Here is a 22,271-nt window from a genome sequence, read left to right as displayed (position 1 = left end):
CTTTTGGAATGTAAACTACAAGCCAACCACATTGGATTTTTTTCATCACACCCAATATCAGGCCTATTCTCTACTCATTCCACAGGCTTTTCTTGAAAGAGTCCAAAGGTCAACAAGACACAAAGGAAAGAACATGGGCTTTGTATTTAGTGAGAATTAGTTGAATCCAGCTTCTACTGCTTATTAGCTATGTGGCTTTTGGGAAGTTATTTGGTCTTCCAGAATCTCAGTATCCTTGTAAGTAAAAATAATGTACAGCTCAGAGTTGTCATGAGTATTAAATGAGATCATTTTGAAAACATTTATCATGGTCTCAATTTCATTGCATTCCATATTCACAGATGAATTCCAAATATTCATAGCTCCACTTTTCTCCTTAGATTCAAATCCACGATTCCAACCACATTTCTCAAAGGCATTTTATAAAGGTATCTTCATCACAGTAACTCAACTCATTATCTTTCCTTTCATCATTTCCTCTCTGGTGTTCTCTAGTTTAATTAATAGCAATATTACTCAGTCACCCAACCTAAAAACCTTTGTACAATCTTCCATCTTTTATGTTCCTCTCCCTCAGTTTTCATCCCCAGGATCTATCAGTTGACAAACTGTTGATTCTGCCTCTAAAATACTTTAAAAATATTACCTGTCCTCTTCCTCCCCACTTTCACTGCCTTGGTTCTAACTCTTGACCTTTCAACCTGGACCTTTGCCTGGCTCCATGTAAACAGAAGCAGTTCATGCTTCTGCTTACATACAAGACACATTTGTAACAGTGTCGTAGAGGATTCCAACAGCCACTGTAGCCTCTATAGAAACCTCATGGTGCTTGCCAAGGACCACATAGATGTCCATGCTGTGAACTCCAGTAGCCTGAGCCAGTGAGTCATTATAGCCCCCAGTCCCAGAGTTGCCACAACCCCCTGTACTTGCTACCTTGTGCCACTAGACCCAGGGTCACAGCATATTCCAGTGAACTCCCACCCACAGGTGAAGGTATTTTCTTACTCATTTAGCCCATAAAATCTGGAAGAGGTAGTTGCCTCTTCAGATATGCAGATACCTATGGAAGTCTACTGGGATCGCAAAGAATCAGGGGAACATGGCTCTGCCAAAGGAACACAGCAGACTTGCAGTTACTGACCTCAAAGAAGTGGAGATACAGGAATTGCTGGACAAAGAATCAAAATAATTGTTCTAAAGATGCTCAGAGAACTATAAGACAAAACAGCTAAACAATTTAATGAAATTAAGAAAACAATACAAGAACAAAATTAGAAGTTCAATAAAAAAGAAACAGAAATTTTGGAACTGAAAAAAAACAGCAATGAACTGAAATTCATTAGAGAGCTTCAGTAGCAGACAGGACCAAAAAGAAGACACAATCTCTCAGCTCAAAAATAGATCATTTGAAATTATCCCATCAGAGGAACAAAAAAAAAAAAAGTAAAGAAAATGAGGAAAGCCTATAGAGCTTTCACATACCATGAAGAGAAACAATCTGTGCATCACTGGAGTCCCAGAGGAAGAGAGGAAGAAAGGGATAGAAAGCTTATTTAAAGAAATAATGACTGAGAACTTCTCAAACTTGAAGAAAGATTTAGAAATCCAAGTTCATGAAGCTAATAGGTCGCTTTAAAAGTTTCAATCCAAAATGATCTTCTTGTAGACACATTATAATAAAACTGTCTAAAATTAAAAACAGAAAATATTTAAAGCAGCAAGAGGAAAAAAATTCTCTTATACAAGGGAATGCCCATAAGGCTGTAAGCATAGTTTTCATCAGAATCTTACAAGGCAGGAGAGAATGGGATGATGTATTCAAAGTGCTTACAGAAAAAAAAACTTCCACCCAAGAATACTTTATCTAGCCAAGTTGTCCTTCAGAAATGAAGGCAAGATTAAACAGTTCCCCTAACAAATAAAAGCTTACGGAGCTCATCAATACTATATCTGCCTTACAGGAGATGGTGAAAGGAGTTCTTTAGGCTGAAATATACTACTTCGTAGCATGAAAACATGTGAAATATATAACACACTGGTAAAAGTAAGTATATAGTCAGATTCAAATAACTCTAATACTGTAATAAAAAGTATACAAAAGTATAATGACAAAAGTGTTAAAATAGCTGTAGCTATAGTAATTTGGTAATGGATACACAACATAAAAAGATGTAAATTGTTCCATCAAAAACAAAATATGGGAGTAAGAGTAAAAGGATAGTTTTATATGCAGTCAAAGTTATTATCACTGTTAAATCTATAAAATGTTTCAAGTAAACCTCAGGGTAACCGCAAAGCAAAATCCTATAGTAGATACACACAAGATTATGAGAAGAGAATCAAAGAATATGTTACAGAAAAGTGTCAGCTCACAAAGGAAGACAATAAAAGAGGAAGAAAGGAACAAAGGAAATACAAAAGAGCCAGAAAACAATGAAGAAGATGGCAATGGCAGGTCCTTACCTATCAGTGATTACTTTGAATGTAAGTGGATTAAATTCTCCAAACAAAAGGTCTAGAATACCTGAACAGTTAAAAAAATAAGACCCAACTATATGCTGCCTGCAAGAGATTCACTTCAGTTCCAAGGACACAGGTAGGTTGAAAATGAGGGATGGAAAAAGATATTTCATGCAAATGGAAATATCAAGAGAGCAGGGGTAGCTATACTTATATTAGACAAAATAGATTGTAAGTCAAATATTGTAATAAGAGCAAAGAAGGTCATTATATAATGATAAAGGGATCAACTCATCAAGAGGACAAGCATACCTCATTTTATTGTACCTCACATGTTGCATTTTTTAAAATTGAAAGTTTGTGGTCACCCTGTTTGTGCAAGTCTGTCAGCACCACTTTGCAACAACATTTGCCTGCTTTGTGTCTCTGTGTCATATTCTGGTAATTCTTACAATATTTCACACTTTTTCTTTATTATTATATTTGTTATGTTTATCTGTGTTCACTATGACTCAGTGAAAGCTCAGATGATGATTAGCACTTTTAGCGATAAACTATTTTTAAATTAAGGTATGTACATTGTTTTTTTAGATATGATGCTATTGTATACTTAATAGACTATAGTACAGTGTAAACATAACTTTTATATGCACTGGAACCAAAAAGTTCATTTGATTAGCTTTATTGCAATACTCACTTTATTGTGGCAGTGGAACTGAACCCCCAATATTTACCAGGTATACCTGCATAAAAACTGTAAATATATATCTACCCAATATCAGAGCATCTAATTATATTAGGCAAATACTAACAGATCTGAAGGGAGTAAGAGACAACAATATAATAATAGTAGGGGACTTCAATACCTCACTTTCAAAACAACCTAAATATTCATCAGTGGAAGAATGGATAAAGAAAATATGGTGTGTGTATACACACACACACACACACACACACACACACACAGTGGAATATTATTCAACCACAAAAAGGAAGGAAATCCTGCCATTTGTGACAACATGAATGGTTCTTGACAGAATCATGCTAAGTGAAATGAGACAGAGCAAGCCAAATACTATATGATTTCACTTATATGTGGAAACAGTAGAATAGCAGTTGTCAGGAGCTGAGGGGTGGAGAAAATTGGTCAAAGACTACAAATTTTCATTTACACGATGAGTAAGTTCTGAGGATCTAATGTACCACATGGTGACTATAGTTCAGAATACTGTATTGTATACTGAAAGTTGATATGAGAATAGAACTTTAGTGTTCTCACCATAACAACAACAAAATGGTAGCTATGTGAAGTGATGGAGGTGTTAAGTAACCTTATTGTGGTAAACATTTTGCAATATATATGTGTATCACATCATTACATTGTATACCTTGAACTTATACAATATTGTATACAGTTATATCTCAATGAAGCTGAAAAGGAAGAATTCATGTCAGAAAAACTCTGCACTTTACATTCCTTATCCAATGACATAGAACTTAAGTGGCACATTTCTTTTTTTAATTTACAGTGTTATAAATGGAAATATTATTTATCATGAAATGTCTAGATTACTTTCAACTTACTTTTTGAGTTTTTAACTCTTGATAAATTACAACTCCTCTTACAGTGAGGCAGTATATTTAATTTTTTTAAGTGGTGAATACATATTGAAACCAAGGTGCTCATTTCAGTTGGCCATCACAGTTCAATGTATATATTCAACCCTTTAAATTGCTTCTATTCAGGGTGGGATAGGTAAGTGAGGTGGGGAGGGAGACTCAGGCTCTAACCAGAGTGGGGCGTGATAAAGTGACTGGCTTCCATGGAGGGCCTTGCTTTTTCTTCAGATCAAACATATTCATCACTAATTCATGCACATGTTTCTGCTGAGATTGCTGCTTTTGGAAGGAATGTACAAAATGACAGTATCTGACACAGTGCTTTTAGCAAGCTATTCCTGACACAGCTAAAGAATCTCAACCTTGAGGCAAAAATCCATGCTCCCAATTTCCTCAACAGTTCTATGAAACCTTTTTAGTGAATTCCTTAACATTTTTAAAACTTCTCCAATGTGAAATATTAGGAATATAAATGTAAGATTTTTAGGTGTAACACAGTTGTCCTCCAGTTTTGTTTTTGTCATTCTTACCCCACAAGGAATGGAGGCTGCTCCGGAAATCAGCCTGTTAAAATGTCCCTTTTTCAAATGTGTTAACAAATGTAATTTGTTCATATGAAAAAGGACATGGTATCCCAATAGCTGTCTTAGGAAGAAAAGGCATATTCACAATTGAGAGGATAATAGGAGTGTTTATTGTTGCTTCAAATATAATGAACATATAGAACACACTTTTTGACAGTCTAGGTTATAGTTCTAGCCATTGCAGGTTGTAGCATTCTCCCCCTGTATTTAGGAGGACCTGAGAAACAGCAGGACAGTCTCTCAGTCCCAGCATGTCCACCTTCCATGAGCTCTGTAGATGATGTCTTTAGTGCTCATGCCTCCCCCCTTGCCTGCTTCTGATTTCTCCCATAGCTGTGTTGCACAGTTCCTGCCATGCTCAGATTTGCCACAGCAGTGTCTGGAGTAGTTTGCTAAGGCTGAAGGAGCAAAGTACCATGAACCAAGTGACTTACACTACAGAAATTTATTGTCTCGCAGTTCTGGGGCCTTGAAATTCAAGATCAAGGTATTGGCAGGCCATGTTCCCTCCAAAGGCGCTAGGAAAAGATCTGTTCCAGGCCTCTCTCCTAGCTTCTGGCAGTTCCTGGCCTCGTGGCAGCATAACTGCAATGTTCACATGGAGTTCTCACGTGCTTGTATCTGAGTCCAACGTTTTCCCTGTTTTCTAAGGATACCAGTCATATTGGATTAGGGCCTACCCTAATGACCTCATTTTAAGTTGATGAACTCTGTAAAGACCCTCTCTTCAAATAAGGTCACATTCTGAGGTGCTAGGGGTTAGAGTTCCAACATATGAAGTTTGGGGGAGAGACAATACAACTCATCACTGTGTCACACCTTAAACTGACACCTTGCTTTCTCTCTTATGGCCTTCTCAAAGCTGAAGCTGTGGAAGTCTGCTGGACTCAGAAGATGAGGCTGTTGACACCCTTGGAGCAATCCTCAATCAAGGACAAATGTGGCCCAGTGAAAAAATCACCAGCCTCCTACCCTTTGGATGGATTATTCTAGTAGGTGTCCCATCCTTTCTCCAACTTCATCAATGTGCCCTGACATTGGCTTTCTCCCCCGTCTCATTGTCCATTTCTCGTACTATGACTTCTGGGATCCTCCCTCCCACAAATTACCAACATTCTGCTGATATTATCTCCTTGTCTCAGACTCGGCTTTTGAGACAATACAAACAGCTGCTTTTGTTATCTTCATTAGAAAAATAAGTAATGCCCTATAAAGTTGTATCTCAGTGTAAGTTGTACATGATAGCCTGTGGTTATGAGATTAATAACTACAAAAATGTTTATTTTTCTACTCTCCATAAATGTGGCCTGTCTGGCTGGTGTGACTATATTAGACATATAGAAAGCATAACTTTGTTGTTGAAAATACATTTAGAGATCCTACTCCTATTTTGGCAGGTGAGAAAATCGAAGCTCAGAGAGTATGATTGATAATACAAGAAGTTAAGAGCAGAAATAAGGCTAGAACTTAGATTCTCTGATATCTAAAACTACACATGTAATCCCTATTGCCAGGAATACTTCATATGTTAATAAATGTCATTCCTTTCTGAGGGTGTTTTACAAGCTCTATAGGTAATGGAATATAACTTCTTAAATACAGGGAAGACTCCCATTTATGACAAATGTGGTTAACATCGTTCAGAGAATGAGTGCTAAATAGATACAATGTTTGTTCCACAGTGGCATAGGTTTTTGTCTGGTGTGTTCACTGTTATATCCCAAGAGCCTAGAATGGTGTCTGGCACATAGTAGGCATTCAAGAAACATTTGTTGAGTGAAAAAAGATGTTTTTCTCTCTCTTTTGCCTCTTATTAGAGGGTTACCTAAAATCCATTAATAATAGTATAATTATGCATGTCAAAGAATGTTCTAGGTGGTTTACATATATCCATGATCTAATTTAATCCAATATACCTAGAAGGTAAGGAAGCTTAGGGTCTTAGAAGAATTTCATAACTATTCCAATATCACAGAGGTAATGATTAACCCAACCATGTCTTGACCGTGTTACCTTTGATAAGTATAACTTAGATAACTGCATTGTTAATGTTATAGAAAATGAGGGTGCAAGGTGCTCTAGTCTATACCCACAAATTAAAATCATCTTGCAAATGACATGAACTGAAAGGTCCAAAATCTAAACATTGAATCTGATGGGGTATGATGACTTATTATAAAGCTGGAAAGAAGCTTTATTTCCCCCTGTTGGGTTGTTGCAGGTCTGCTGGGATTGAAACTAAAATTACTTTCATTGTCATAATTCCTCATGTTTGTAAGTGCCATTATTAATTGTTGGCTTTGTCTAATTTATTCTTTCTGAGAAAATAATATTCTACTGAACAATGACAAGGAAATAAAATCTCCTTGGGAAATGTCAGCTTCCTTTGACAGCCTGAGACAATATATCCCAGAAGTTAAGTCAAGGGCTTTGCAGTGAACTGTGTGGCTTTGACAAGTTCCTTATGTGCTCTAAATTCCAGGTTCTTCATCAGTAAGATGAGATGAAAAGAGTACTTAGCTCATAGTATTGTGGTGTTAAATAAGACAGTGAAATCAAAATGCTTTGCACAGGACCTGATTTAAATGCAAATGCTCAATAAAATACTGCTGCTACCACCACCAGTACCAGCACCACCTCCACCACCATCATATTGAAGAAGAGTCCTTTTTTAGTGGCATAATGCTGTTATTTGAGGAAAGATAACCTTTGCTGGGGTTGGGATGGTTTCTCTGGGTCTGCAGACTAAACAGAGAAGGTCAAACTTGCCAGGATGCTTTGTGTTTCTTCTTATGTGAGTTAGGACCTCACCATCCCCGATAGCTGTGCTGTCCAACATGGTAGCCACTAGCCACATGTAGCTCTTTAGTGCCCAAAATGTAATTAGTGCACCTGAGGAACTGGATTTTTAATTTTACTGAATTTAATATGTTTAGATTGAAACTAAAATATCCACTTGTGGCTAGTGGCAACCAGATTGGACAGCACTGTACTTAGTTATGCTGAGGAGGGGCCTTTGCAAACCTTTGCCAGCTGATGCCCTATTAGACTCTGCCAGTAGGAGGTACTTTAGGGTGCCGTCAGTGCTGGGAGGAGAAGGCCTTTGTTCCTTCCTGTGTCCCTCTGTTCCTGTGATCATCACTGCAGCCACCGCTCATGACGCTGACAGTGGCAACTGCTTTCAGTACTTGCCACACTCCAGAGCTACTTCCATTGTACCCCTTGGAGCTACCGGGACCAGCTGGGCAGTGCCCCCCACCCCACCCCCATGCCCTCAGCTCTGGGTGCCAATGCCATGGGGCTCTTCCTGCAAACCTTTAAATTCCAATAACCTGAACCTCCTCCATAGAAGTTGATTGCTGCTTCCGTTTGGTTCTTTGTCTTTCCAGTTACCGGACAACAGCTCAATCATTTCTCCAGATTTAATCTTTTCTGTTAAAAAACCTGGCATGATACTTGTTTTCCTGCCGGCCCCCTGATACCAACTTCCTGGGATCTCAGTCCATGTGGAGATGTTCCCGCTGCTTCAGCCAAATGCAACTCCCTCCCTGCAACGTCACCTGGTCTTCACCTCTGATGCAATCTAGCCAGACTTTTCCTTTCTCTCTGCTAATTCTTAGGCTCACCTTTTAACCAAAATGTTTTCAGTTTTATTTTAACCATACTGCCCTCAACTTCGTGCCTATTGCTTTTCTCACCAGCTCTCAGCTTTTAATTCTTATATTAATTTTCCGTTTTTACTGAAATTTGTTTTTAATTATTATTATTTTTGTTTTGTCTTGTCTCTTTGGGTTTTCCCCTGTATTTTTCTTGGTTTTCTCATTGAAAGTCTCATATGTTTCACTTACTTGTCCTTTGTTATTTATACTGGATGGGGTTATGAAAAAATCTTTAAAATGAGCAGATTAACTTTCTTTTATTTTTAATTTATATATTTAAGTCTCCTTGGTTTCGTTTTTCTTTTTCCTTGTTGTCTGTTTCATATATGCTTTAAACGTTTTTTTAAATGTAGTAAAACACACTTAACATAAAATTTACCATCTCGACCATGTTTAAGAGCACAGTTCAAAACTATTAAATATATTCACATTCTTGAGCAACCATAACTACCATCCATCCTTGTGATTCTTTTCATCTTGTAATTCTGAAGCTTTATACCCATTAAACAATAACTCCCCATTTTTCCCTCTGGAAACCACTATTATAGTTTTTATCTTTATGATTTTGACTAATTACCTCATATATGTAGAATCAATCAGTATTTGTCTTTTTGTGACTGGCTTATTTCACTTAGCATAACGTCCTCAAGGTTCATCCATGTTGTAGCATATTGCAGAATTTCTAGATTATTGTTAAGGCTGAATAATACTCTGTTGCACGAATATACCATATTTTGCTTATCAGTTCATCCATCAATGGACATGTGGATTGAGTCCACATTTTAGCTATTGTGAGCAATGCTACTATGAACGTGGGTGTATGTCATACATGTTTTAAATGACTTTTCATAAGAACAACAAGAACTGAATGAGTTCCAAAGGGCACTAATGTGAGAATACTTTAAATACGAAGAGAACAGAGGTTTTCCTCCCTCTTACATCCTTGCATTCACTTCTTTAATTCCACCAAATGGATCCCCCAACCTAGGTGAGGCATGTTCCCTCAGGAAATGCACCATATCGTTAGTGCCCAAGGCCATATGAAAGTTACTTCTCTTCAGCATCATAATCTGCATTTTGCCTTTGATCCATTTTCTTCACTGGAACACTGTGACATGCTGACATTCCACATCTTTAACCCACTGGGCTCTAAATCCGTGATCTATGAAAGATACTGTCATTGAATTCTGGACAAATCCTTCAGGCATTAGGAACTTGGAGAGCTTGGTACTAGGGAGGTGGCAGCCAAGGCAAGGCTCACCCCATGGTGTTCGTGGCTGCTGATGAACTTCTCAGTGCCAGTGGAGGCCAGTAAGAGATTATGTTGCCAGTTCTTAGACAACTTTACAGCAGTCTGCTTCCTGCCCACTAAGTATAAGGCTCTTTCTCTTTACTTTCTTATCAGGGACATGGCAAGTCTCATTGAAGGTATGATTTTCCTCAGCCCTCTTCCCTTGCCACGAAGGCCAAAGAGAGACTGGGTAAATCAGGCATTGGCACAAATAGAAATTTAAAAATCATTTATTTCCTTTTGGGGAGGTTCTTTGTTTTGTCAGATTCCATTCTTGGCAACTGATGACAAAGAGGATCATACCCCACCACTTTCAGATGATAGGTCCAAAATGCCACAGCCCCCACTGGGGGTCAAGAAAAGTCCTCTCAGCATATCACAGCTGCTGCGGCAAGGCTTTGAAAACCTTTCTACCATCTTTTTACCAACTTTACCAACTTTTTGCCCTTGCAGTAGGTGCTACCACGTATCGCCCAGGTCTGTCTGCAGGACTAAAGTGATATCCTGCAGCAACAGGAGTGTGCTCCCTGACTGCCGGCTAACTGGTGGCTGAGCCACCTCCCAAATCCATCTGGAGTGAGCTTCCTCAGACCGCTCCTGGCACCAAGCCTCTCAGGTGTAGGAGTGCTCTTGAGAGGACCCGTGTGGTGACACTGCCCCGACCAGCTGGGTGCTGGAGGCTACCAACTCTCAGGAGTCCCTCCTTGAGAACTGCCCTTGACTGAAAGAGCCACCTTAGATGGGTCACACCCCTTTCCTAGGGACAGCCACAGCCATTGACTGGCTGATGCAGCAGTAGAAAGGCCCAGGACCCTGCCTCAAGACAGGACAATTTAAAGGTCCATCTCAGCTTCAGAGCCCTCCACACGGGCTCAGCTGAGGCCATTGCTGTGACTGCATTGCAGAGAACTTCTCTCTGTGCCCAAACCTGCTTTCCTCACACCCTTACAGGTGTTCCCAAGAGATTGGTGCCAAGAGCGGTCTGAGGAAGCTCACTCTAAAATGGGATTTGGGAGGTGCTCACCCACCAGTTAGCTGGCAATCAGGACCCCGTCACAGAGGGAGGTGAAGCATGGACAACCTCCGGCATACTGCAGCCCAGGGTTATTAAAACTTTCAAAGGTAGCAAACTGTGATGGAATGCTTTCATCTCCTGCAGCCAACTAAGAGATAAACTAAGGGCCTGTCACAACATAACCCTGCCAGTGGGGTTTCTTTCTAGGGAGAAAGGGTGGCTATATTCCAAAGCTGCTGCAGGATCTAGCCAACACATGCTGGTAGGATCCAGAAGAGGACTATGGTACTGGGTCTTGAGGGTGCTGGATCAAGGGACAGGAAGCAAAAGGTTGGATCCAAAAGAGTGTAGAGATTTGAGAGCTCATTCCAGTGATGCAGGATTTGACACCCTGGCGAGGATGCAAGGAGACTGTGCTGACACAAAATTATGATCGCTCTTGGAAGCTTGGTGAAAACAATGGCCTGGACCAAGTCAAGTAAAAATGGCAGAACTGCCATAGCAGATGGTGTAAGAAGGAGCCAAAGTCTCAGAAAAATAGGTGTTCTAGCCTGGATATACTGCGTAAGACTGGACAACCCAAAGTTGATTATACTCCTAATCCCCAGAACTTGTGGATATGTTACTTTACATGGCAAAGAACTCATGGATGTGTTACTTTACATGGTAAAAGAGACTTTGCAGATGTCTCTTTTGGATTAAGGATTTGAGATGGAGAGATTATTCTGGATTACCTGGATGAGCCCCATGTAATCACAAGGTCTTAATAAGGGAAAGAGGGAGGTGTAAAAATTGAAGACGTAATGGCAGAAGCAGAGGTTGGAGCAATATGATTACTGGCTTTGAAGATGGAGAAAGGGGTCATGAGGTGAGGAAGGTAGGCAACTTCTGGACGCTGGAGAAGGCAAGGGAATGAATTCTCCCCTAGAGCCTCCAGAAAGGAATGCAATCTTGCCAGCATCTCGATCTTGACCAAGGGGGACCAACTTCAGACTTCTTACCATGAAAATTGTGAGACAATATATCTGTGCTGCTCTAAAACGCCACTAAGTTTTTGGTAATTTGTTACGGCAACAATAAGAAACTAATAACACAGGCATGTATTGCTAACAGTATATCTGTACCCATCTATACTTGTAGCTGTTCCATTCATGGTAATAGGGGCACGGATCTAACCACTCTGAAGTAGCTTCCTCTATAGTTGTGCACCAGGATTTCCATACTGAAATATGTGTTCTTTTATTGTGAATTATATTCTTTTTATTCTTCCTTTATATATTCTTCCCTTTGGGTTCAAAATCCTCAAGATCTGTTCACACAAATATCTCCCTGATTTTTGCTCTTTTAACTTAACAAATTCCTAAAGGTCCTATATCATATAAGCCTTCTCTTACCTAGTTTGGGTCCACATTCATTCTCCCTCCCAGGGCATGCTGGAATCTGATTATGGCTACTGACTGAGTGGCAGTGGCTAGTGGAGAATGGAACATTAGCTTCGTTCTGCGAGGGCACACACTCAGGCCAGGGAGTAACAGTTCCTTTAAGCATCTACTCTGCAGATGCGGGAGGCCCAGTGGGAAGCACTCATAGTGGGTTGGGGATTTAGGGTACTCCTCAAAGTGTTCTAGGTATTTCCATTCAATTGCTAGAATTGCACTCTTTCCAGGTCACTGCCTTCACTCACATCCAACACGTGGCAGGGCTATGAATCCAAATGATACTGTAATTTAGCAAGTAAACTTGGATTTGATCAGATTCAAAGTCTGAGTTAGATTTTTTGGATGTTTTATTCCTACTGCTATAAAGGAGAAAATTTTTTTAAATCATGTTATTGAAAATCTTTGATTTTAATCTGTGCCTCAAGGTGAAAGCTTAGCATATGAGGTTTTTGTTCTCCACATTTTAAGTTCTGCACTGCCGTCAGGAGCGGCCATTCAACTTCAACTTAATCAGCTATTTCAGCCCTGCCTAGTTTGAACTACTGGGTTCCTATATCAGATTATGGACATAAGGTTCCATGCATTTTCTATCCTTGTTACTCAGAGTATGGGCTGCAAACCAGCAGCATGGACACACCCCAGGAGCTGGTTAGAAATTCAGTCTAACTAATATCTAAAACCTTCAGACTTATCTACACCCAGTAACTGCTCAAGAACATTCTATGTTAAATAGGTAAAGGAAATAAATAGGCACAAAATCTCAATCATAATATAAATTAGTCACGGAGTTGAAAGTACAGCATACAGAATGTAATCAATGGTTCTGTAACATCTTTCTATGTTGACAGTAACTGCACTAGTGGGGGAGAACATTTAGTAATGCATATAACTTCAAATCATTATGTTGTATACTTGAAACCAATATAATATTGTATATCAACTATACTTCAATAAAAAATTTTTTTAAATGTTCTACATTGATCAACTTAGACAAACAGATGGATTTTTTATTTCAGAGGTTTGCTTCCCAATTCATGACCAACATTCCTGTCCTGGTACGTAGCCAAGTGAAGAAGGTCGCCATGATGTCAACTTTCTTCTGGGTTTTTAACTTTGCAGCCTGACTGGCTTAGCTTTTAGAATATTGATCCCCTCATATTTTTGATTTTGGGCTCCTGGAAAAACAGAATCTCACAGAAATAAAGGTTAGTGCTCTCTTAGCAAGTGTGCCACATTCCCTCCACCTGACTGTGATGGTGTAGGCCACTGTGGTGGGAAGTTCCCAGGCTGGCTAGTAGCATCCCATTAGAGTGCTTGTGCCACTTCAGAGCTCTTGCCAAAGTGGGGGGAGTTTTATAGACCCACAGGTAGGGCAACTTGAGATGAAGAGACTGTAGTCAGTAGAGAATGACCCAAGACTCCCATCCTTCAGAGGGGCATTTCTGAGGCACATTCTACCAGTTTGTCAGAGAGTCCCCAGTGGGATGGAGCCCAGACGCCATCAGTAACCAACATAATGACACACCCTTTGTTGGCTTTTTCTCTTTTCAACTCTCTCTTTTTCTCTCCATGCTCCTTCACTCCTACTTCTTGGGGCTACCTTCCAAATAAACGACCTGCACCCCCAAGCCCTTACCTCAGCCCTGCTTTGGGGAAACCCTAAACTGGGACACCAGGTTCTTGGACCAAGTTTACCCCACTGCCTGTTTTTGTGTAGCCCACTTGTGAGCTAAGAATGATTTTCACATTTTTAAATGGTTGAAAGCAATCAAAAGAAGAATATTTTGTCACACATGAGAATTACATGAAAATCAAATTTCAGTGTCTGTGAAGTTTTATTGGAACACAGCTATGCCCATTAGTCTATGTATTATCTATGGCTGCTTTTGCACATCAGTGAGGAGTTGAGTCATTGTGACAGAAACCATCTGGCCTATAAAACCTGAAGGAATTACTCTCTGACTCTTTTACAGTAAAAGTTTGCTTACCAGTGATCTAGGCACATTACATTAAACTTAAATTGTACCATTATCAAGACTAGACTAAACTCTAATTTTCAATGTTACATCAAAATCATTTCTTTCAGAATATTTTAGATACTTAAAAAGCTTAGCAGCATTTCTACCTGATTATCATTAATAACTTACTTAGACCTCAGATTAAGATTTAATGTAGGAAACTCCCTTCTGTTTATATGTACAGAATGTAGAGTTTAAAGGCCCAGAAAGCTATTTCAATATTTAACTTTAATATTTACTTCTTAAATAATCTATTTTGTGTGTGGCACATAGTAGGCCAAGAGGGAATATTTAGTAATAAGCAAACAAAAAAATGATGATACTTCTGTGTGATACCAACTAGTTCTGTTTCATGTTAGAAAATAAGCTTGTTATAGAGACAAGTGTTTCATTTTATAAAATAAGTGGTCCAGGGCCACAGGGAAACAAGCCTCCTTTTTATGGTTGGCCATAAACAGAGTTCAAAGTCATCTGATCTATTTATGTATTTCTAGAGCATAAAACCCCTTTGTACACAGAAAGTAATCAACACCTAAGAATTTTTCATTTTCCTTTATTACATTTTGCTGTTCTTGCAAGTTCCCCATTACTTAGTAATGCATGTGGAAAATGTCCAATAAATTACTTTTAGTATGAGCTAAGGTTTATTAATGTAGTGATTCTATTTCACGTGGAATGCCCTCCTTACTGGAAAAAATTGTTAAAAGGTTTCCATTGCTCACAGACATCGAAATTCCTTAGTTAGAGTGGGCCTGGGTGCAGCCGCTCTCTCTGACCTTACCTCCCACTGCCATCCAGTGAAACAGCTTCTTACCCAGAGAAGCATCACCAACCTCCCTGGCCTTCCAGAGATCATTCTTATGCATTAGGCTCCCCAGAAGCAGACTGGGAGACAAGGATTTGTATGCAAGTGATTTTTTAAGGAAGCACCCTCAGGAGAAAATGGTGAGAGAGTGGAGGGAGCAGGACAGGGAAGAGTGTGACTGCAGGCAGAGTCCCATGAAGGGTACTTCAGTCTCATCCTGCAGTGTGACTTCTCAGTTACCACTTCTGGAGTGAAAGTTACTCCTCAGCCTCTGTCTTGCCTTGAGGAACAGGACCTGGACTTTCATGCTCTCACAGCCCTGAGTTATTGGCTAAAGGCTGCTCAGGGGAAAGTAGAATCCCCAGGCATTGTGGGCTTTCTGTGCATGCAGGCAAAGTGGCTCTAGGCACCTAAGGTATCTTCTAAACCAAGTCACAGGTACAAGCTGTTAGAAGCAGAAGTACACTGAAGCTGGGGAAGGGTGCACAGAAGTGACAAGTCGATTCTCAATTCTGATCACTTTATTTCCTGTAGCATATGCTTGCCGTGTGCCATGTATCACTTTCTACTGCCAAATACCAGTGGAAGGAGAGATCCCTGGGAGGGAATCTTGACTCCCTCCCTAACCAGAGGACCTTGATCATATGTCTGAACTTCTCTCAGTCTCTTAGATTGTGCTTCTTTAAGTGAGCATAGTTCTATGTACCTCAGAAGATTATTTTTCAGATTGGAGAAGCTCCCTGGGAAACTAGCACACGACACGTCTTCTACGCATGTCAAATCTGAAATTGCCCCACTTTGCCGGTCTCTGACAATACCTTGCTCTTCTAGCCATAATGTAGAATTGGTCTCTATTATCTGACACAAATGGAATGAATTATGAGCCTCTCTATTTAGTATAGTTAAGCATCGTTACAGATGATGCATCATACGCTGGTTAGGCTAAGCAGGACCCTTCAATCCCTACTGGCACTCTGGACTGGATAGTTCTTTGTAATGGGAGGCTGTCCTGTGTACTGTGACATGTTCAGCAGCATCCTTGACCTCTACCCTCTACATTTCCAGTAGCACCCTCCCCCAATTTTGTGACAACAGACATTGCCAAATGTCCCCTAGAGAACAAAATCACTCCTGGTTGAGAATCACTGGATTAAATTCCTAGGAGCTGTGCAGAGTTGATTTCTATCTTGGAAACCACATGGATTGCTTAACAGCAGCACCTTTTAATGCTGGCAGCATTTTCCTCCTTTCCCTCTTTGAGTAATAGAATTTTCCATGCATGGTGTTTTGTTTTGTTTTGGACACTGGGGAAGGTGAAAGGGAGGAACCTTACATATTCTGAAAGAAGAATTTGAGGAGTCATGCTTCAGGCAACATGTGGGTCTCAGAGACCCAGAGAACTCACATATGTCTTATCTCAAGTCTCTGAAGGAGCCAGGATTTGAATGCAGACCACCTTGATCCACAACCCAGTGTTTGGAAAGTAGCCATTGAAAGACTATGATGTTGGATAATGATTGATTGTTTCCTACATAACATTTTATTAGGGGTGGGAGGAATAGAATAAATTTTATTGGGTAAGACAGGATGTGCCAATCTTTAAAAGGAAAGATGTACAGCATTTTGTTACTGAATCTAATGAGGCGTATTTAGGTGTGAATATTTCCACACAAAATGCTGTCCAATAATCTTATCTTTATATGACCTCTGGGTTCCATTTTCAACTTGTTTCAGTCATCCTTGTCAAAGAGAAAAACAAAGTAAAATAATCAAATTATTATAATTGTGATGTTATACTAATCTAGTAATTATCCCCTGAATTCAGTTTTCAACACTGAATACTTATACCGCTATTAGAACGAAAAAACATGTTGAGTATTGCAAACTGTAACCTCAGGAATTTGAACTGATACAAAGACATTACTTTCCCATTCTAGAAAATAATTTGCCATTTTCAAGCTCTCCCGAAGTGATGATAGGTAACTGCTGAGAGACTGTTCTCAGCAGGTGCCCTAATAGGTAGATCCCTGGGAAAAATCAGCTAATTTACACTACCACAGACCTTCTTTTAAGAGAGGCTTTTGAGGAGCAGCCTGTCAGTGAACGTGTGGAGATTTGAGAAGAGCGGTGTGCTCACGGGGGATGTGGCAGCCCCGCGCGCCCTTTCTCCCACCCCGTGCCCTGTGCATCTCTTCCATCTGGCTCTTCCTGACTTATGTCATTTTATAATAAAATGGTATTTCTAGTTTGAAAAAAAGGAGGCTTTTGAATCTTCAGGATTTGGGTTTGTAAAGCTTTAAATATTTCAGCATTGCAATAATTGGTTTTATTTTTGTAAGCCTGCTTGTAGACCCAACGATGCCAGGCAAGACTTCTGAAACAATCCATTCTTACATGTGGTAAAGCAGAAATACCTGCAGAAATCAGCAGGCAGGGCCAGTCCAGTCCCACCATTCCCCTTTAGGCATCTTCCAGTTACTCTGAGCCCACCTTCATGGGTACCCAGTAGTCCGCCTACCCTGGTCCCTCTTTCTACTCCTTCTCCCAACGCATTCCCCCAGCTTCATCTCTCTGACTGCCCAAGAGCCCACCCAAATATGGCCCAGCAAATCTTTACCCCTTGGATTCTCAAGTTCAGTTTTGCCCAGAATCCTTATTCTGTTCAGAGTGGCACACCTACAAGATAAACGCCTCTCTCTGTTGCTGATATTGAACAGTCTCGCAGCTTTACTCTGATGTTTTCTTATGAATAAGCATTTCAGTTTGGTTAAGTGGTTGTCAAACTTTATTCTAGGAGCCAAGTTTTTCCCTCGAATAAAAACAACTAAGCACCCCCTGTATGTGAAACAAACACATGTGTCATTGCTCTTGTGGAAGTGGGGCTGGGGTTCACCGCTCCTTTCTCAGCTCAGGCACTCTGTAGACCAGAGCTTTCCATTCAATACTGTTTGAAAATCACTGGTTTTATGAACAAGGAACTTAGGTCCCAAGAGTTATAGGTAGAAATTCAATGTTTAATTGCTTGTTTCCAACAGAGCCAAGATTTGAACTGGTCCATTGCTCTTCCGCCCTTAGCCTCCCAACCATACTGGGCAGATGTCTAGCAGGTGTTTTTGACAACTTGAAGCAGGTAGGCATTTTCCCTTAGATCAATCTGAACTACTTGCTTTATCATTGTTGAGGAACCAAAAAGCACTCTGAAAAGATACAATATCCAAACTGATGCTGTGTAGCTTCTCACATCATGAGGAAACCTCTCTTTTCCTCATTTCCACCTCTCCTGCAATTGCAGGACCCTGAACACCACCCCTGACCCCAGTGGTTTTTAGGGCTCTCAGGGTATATAAAACATGCCCACAAACAAATCAGTTGTATTCCCGTTCTGTTGATTCCCAGCAGGCCTGCTGCTCTCAAGCTCTGCCTTTACCAGCTGAGTTCGTGGGCGTTGATGACCTGTCCACAGAGTACTACCGCTCTTGCTTGGAGATCTGATGTGAAGTGGATGGAGAACTGCTCTTTTCTCTGTCATCCTGTGTACAGTAGCACCTTGTGCCCTGGAACTTCACAGAGTTTTTAATGAATGTGACCAGGAACCCTTCATAAGGCACAGACATTTTGTCCAATAGTAGATGCTGCATAGAGATAACTCCACATAACTGATGCCATGTGGCACTCAAAATAGCCCTAACCATCTGATCACTATAACTGGGAACTAGATCAAGCTGATTGTGCAAGATTTTTTTGTTTTGTTATGTTTTAATAAGGTTTATACCAGGAGGTCCCTTCATTTGTTCCTCAAAAAAAAAAAAAGAGAGAGAAAGAGATTTCTGGCAGTCTCCACCTACTGGGACCACGCACATGCCCAGACAATCTCAGTTCCCCTTGGTGACCCAGAGGGAGCTCAAGCTGAGACTCCACTATGCTCTAAAAAGTAATTCCCACAGTTTAGGATTTGTCTGCAAGTTGGATTCTTTTCTAGCTCCCTGAACTGGTCTGGAATAGACATCTTCCTTTCCTTGCTGCCTCCTTTCAGTGCCAGGATTCCCAAGTGTCTTCCTAAAACGGTCTTCTGACTTAGCCTAGTTCTTCCAGGGTTCCCCTGTCCCACACTGACTGGCCAAGCACTGATCATACTGAAAGATAGAGTAAGGAAGGTGTGCGAAGGATTGGCAGTAGGAAAATCTCCAAGTATAGACAATAGAATTATATATTAATGAGTGTTACATCATAGTTTGCAATTTATAAAGGCTTTTATATGTACTTAATGCATTTAACAAAGCTGGGAGTTGGGCATTGTTATCCTTCTAAGGTTTCAATTTCTTTGAGAATACAGAGCCAGAAAAATGCTGTATGTTCTCAAAGGAACTGATATTCACTCTCCCTAATGAAAACCAAATAAATGAAACTTCATTTTCGTCTTCATGCCCTGGTTTCTAAGAACCTCAGATTCTAATGTGATGAATGTTTGTGGTTATTATATCAACCTTTATAGTTAGCCTGCTTTCTCCCTTTTCTTTGTTCTGATTCTTCCTAGCTCCCCTTCCTCTTTTTTTTTCATTCAGTCATTCCTTTATTTTCTCATATGTACCTGCTTTCAAAACATTTGAAGCAGATTATGAAAACTTATGCCAGATGGTATCAAAATAAAAAGACTGCATTAGAGGAATGGAAATAACAGAGTGGAAATATAAGAGGGCCCCAAAATGAAAGGTTCTAGCTTCCAAATACAGCGACATAGCCAGGGCTTTAGGAATCTTATCCTTAGCTACCTCTAAAAAGCTGGGAAAGATAATATGTGTTGTTGTATTTGTACTTTTCCTCTGAGTTATGTGCTTCCTATGAATTCTATGGAAGTTTTCCCTACTCCCAAGTCATACAGCAATTTACCCATTTTTTTCCTCCAGTACTTTTAATATCTCAAAATTTTACCTTTAAATCATTGATGCATTTTGAGTTGATTTTGATGCACAATGTGAACTGTAGAGCCAAATTCATTTGCACAGGGCTACCTGATTGTTCCGACACCATTTATTAAAAAGTCCAACTTTACCCATGCCTCTTCTATCATATGCTAAGTTCTATGTGTGTTTCTATCCTATATTTCTAGGCTATTCAGTTATATTGTTATTGCTAGTTGTGCACTAGTTGTGCCATTATAAATATGTTTTACTACCTAGTAGTACTTGTCATTCTTCATTGCTTTAATTACTTTTCAGGTGTTTGTCCAGCTATTCCCATCTATTTCACACTTAACTTTACAAGTAGCTTGCCTAGTTCTAGACAAAAACTATTGATATTTATTGGGATCTCATTACATTTATAAAACATAATATAAATTTTTCAATGGCTGCTTAGTATTCTTTCATACTGATATACCCTAATTTATCTAACCATTATGTGATCTTTGGATGTTTAGGTTGTAGGCATTGATTCTTTTATCAGGTTTTCATTTTTCCTCCTTCTTTTGGGTAATTGCTCCTTTCCCAGTCTATTCCTGTGATTCGCTTGAGGGCCGTTAAACAAAGAACCTCATCCTGTCCTGGGAGCTGGTTCAACAGGTATATCTGTGACTCAAGTCAGGCCAATCAGACTCTTCCCCTGGAATGTCTTCGAACTGGGAATCGTTTGGGTGTAGAAATGTGAAGTTGTGGGCCTAGAGTTGAAAACAAGGATGGCTTCACTTCATGGAGAACTCAGCAAGAGAGAACAAAGCTGACGCATGTAGAATATCCCGGCAACATGGACCTCCTGCTCCTTTTGTTGTCTGTCTGTAATCACATTCCTACTGGTTGTGAGAGCCAAGAAATCCCATTTTGCTAAAGATGGTTTCCCCACCCTGCCAAGATGTATTGAGGTATAACTGACAAATGAAAATGTATATATTTAGGATGTACAGTGTAATGATTTAATATATGTATACATGGTGGTATTATTACCACAGTCAAGTTAATTAGCACATGCATAACCTCACATAGTTACCATCATTTTGCGTGTGTGGTGGGAATACTTACCATCTACCATCTTAGCAAATTTCAAGTATACAATACAGCATTATTAACTATAGTCACCATGCTGTGTATTTTGTCCCCAGAAATTATTTATCTTATAACTGAAAGTTTGTACGCTTTGACCAATATCTCTCTCTTTCCCCCAGCTTTTTTTTTTTAGTAGTCCACATGGAAGTGAAACTATACAGTATTTCTCTTTCTATGTCTGGCTTATTTCACTGAGCATAATGTCCTCCAGTTTCATCCATGTTGTCGCAAATGGCAGGATTTCCTTCTTTTTATGGCTGAGTGATATTCCATTTTATATTGATGCCACATTTTTTAATCAATTTTTTGTGATACATTTTCTCATGCATCAGTGGACACTTACATTGTGTCCCTATCTTGGCTGTTATGAATAATGTTCAGCAAACACAGTTATCTCTTTGAGATCCTGATTTCATTTCCTTTGGATATATACCCAGAAGTGAGGTTGCTGGATCATATGGTGTTTCTAGTTTTAATTTTTTGAGGAACCTCTGTACTGTTTTCCAGGGTGGCTACACCAGTTTACATTCCCACCAACAGTGCACAAGGGTTCCCTTTTCTTTACAGCCTTGCCAGAACTTGTTATATCATCTTTTTGGTAATAACCATTCTAGCAGGTGTGAAGTGATATAAAGATAGTTTTAATTGAAATAGTATTGAACAATATATAAGGTATTTTCCGTCCTTCTCTCCCTCCCTCCGAGCGTTTGTTTGCATGTGAGGATCTTCTTGAGCACTGAGTATCCTCTAACTTGCGGTCATGGCCTTTCTACTGGTATCTCTTTCTTCTGTTCTTCCCTGCGTCCTGCATGTCAGCCAGACTGCTTTATGACTATACCGTTGTCTTTCTTGCCCATAAGACCTTTCCCAAGACTCCCAGATCATCCCATTTTCTGATTTGAATAGCACAATTATGCTAGTTCACTGTTCATAAGAAGTTCGTTCAGAGTCCTCACTGACCCTCTTCTCTGTGAACTTGAAATGTCTGTTCAGGTTTTCTTCTGAGGTGAAGTTTTATTTGAGGAATGTATGTACCCTACAGCTAGCTCTCCAATCATCACTTAAGTTTTAGATTTCACTTGATTGCTATTTTTTACAAACACCTTTTTTAAACCTCTTCATAAATCACTATATGCTGTATAAAGGTAAAAAAAAAATGAAGGTGAATCAATGAAAGCACATGACCACCTAGTTCCACACATTAGCCCAATGATGAATCCTTCACCTAGCCTCTGGACTTGTGACAACTGCTCTTTAAATTCTTGCCTGAAGAAAATTACCCATTATTAGAATTATACAAGGTTTTGTTGTTAAGTTATCAGGGTTTTGCTTCATTTTCTCT

General features: G+C 39.7%; 1 protein-coding gene across 2 annotated transcripts in view; it reads left to right on the top strand.

The window, feature by feature from the left end:
• The window catches only part of FANCB (FA complementation group B), a 103,658-nt gene extending 83,504 nt beyond the window's left edge, over positions 1-20,154 (top strand). Inside the window, exons 12-14 of one of the 2 annotated variants that reach the window (XR_012127501.1) lie at positions 5,530-5,659; positions 17,930-18,024; positions 18,294-20,154. The gene's annotated coding sequence lies outside the window, so the exon portion shown is untranslated. Of the gene's footprint in view, positions 1-5,529; positions 5,660-17,929; positions 18,025-18,290 lie in introns of both variants that reach the window. The other variant, XR_005061853.2, reaches the window with a different exon arrangement.
• The last annotated feature ends 2,117 nt before the right edge of the window (positions 20,155-22,271 follow it).

This window comes from Manis javanica, chromosome X (genome assembly GCF_040802235.1).
Source record: "Manis javanica isolate MJ-LG chromosome X, MJ_LKY, whole genome shotgun sequence".
Lineage (NCBI taxonomy): Eukaryota > Metazoa > Chordata > Mammalia > Pholidota > Manidae > Manis > Manis javanica.
The sequence above is the reverse complement of the archived record's forward strand: the minus strand, read 5'-3'. Positions and strand labels throughout refer to the sequence as shown.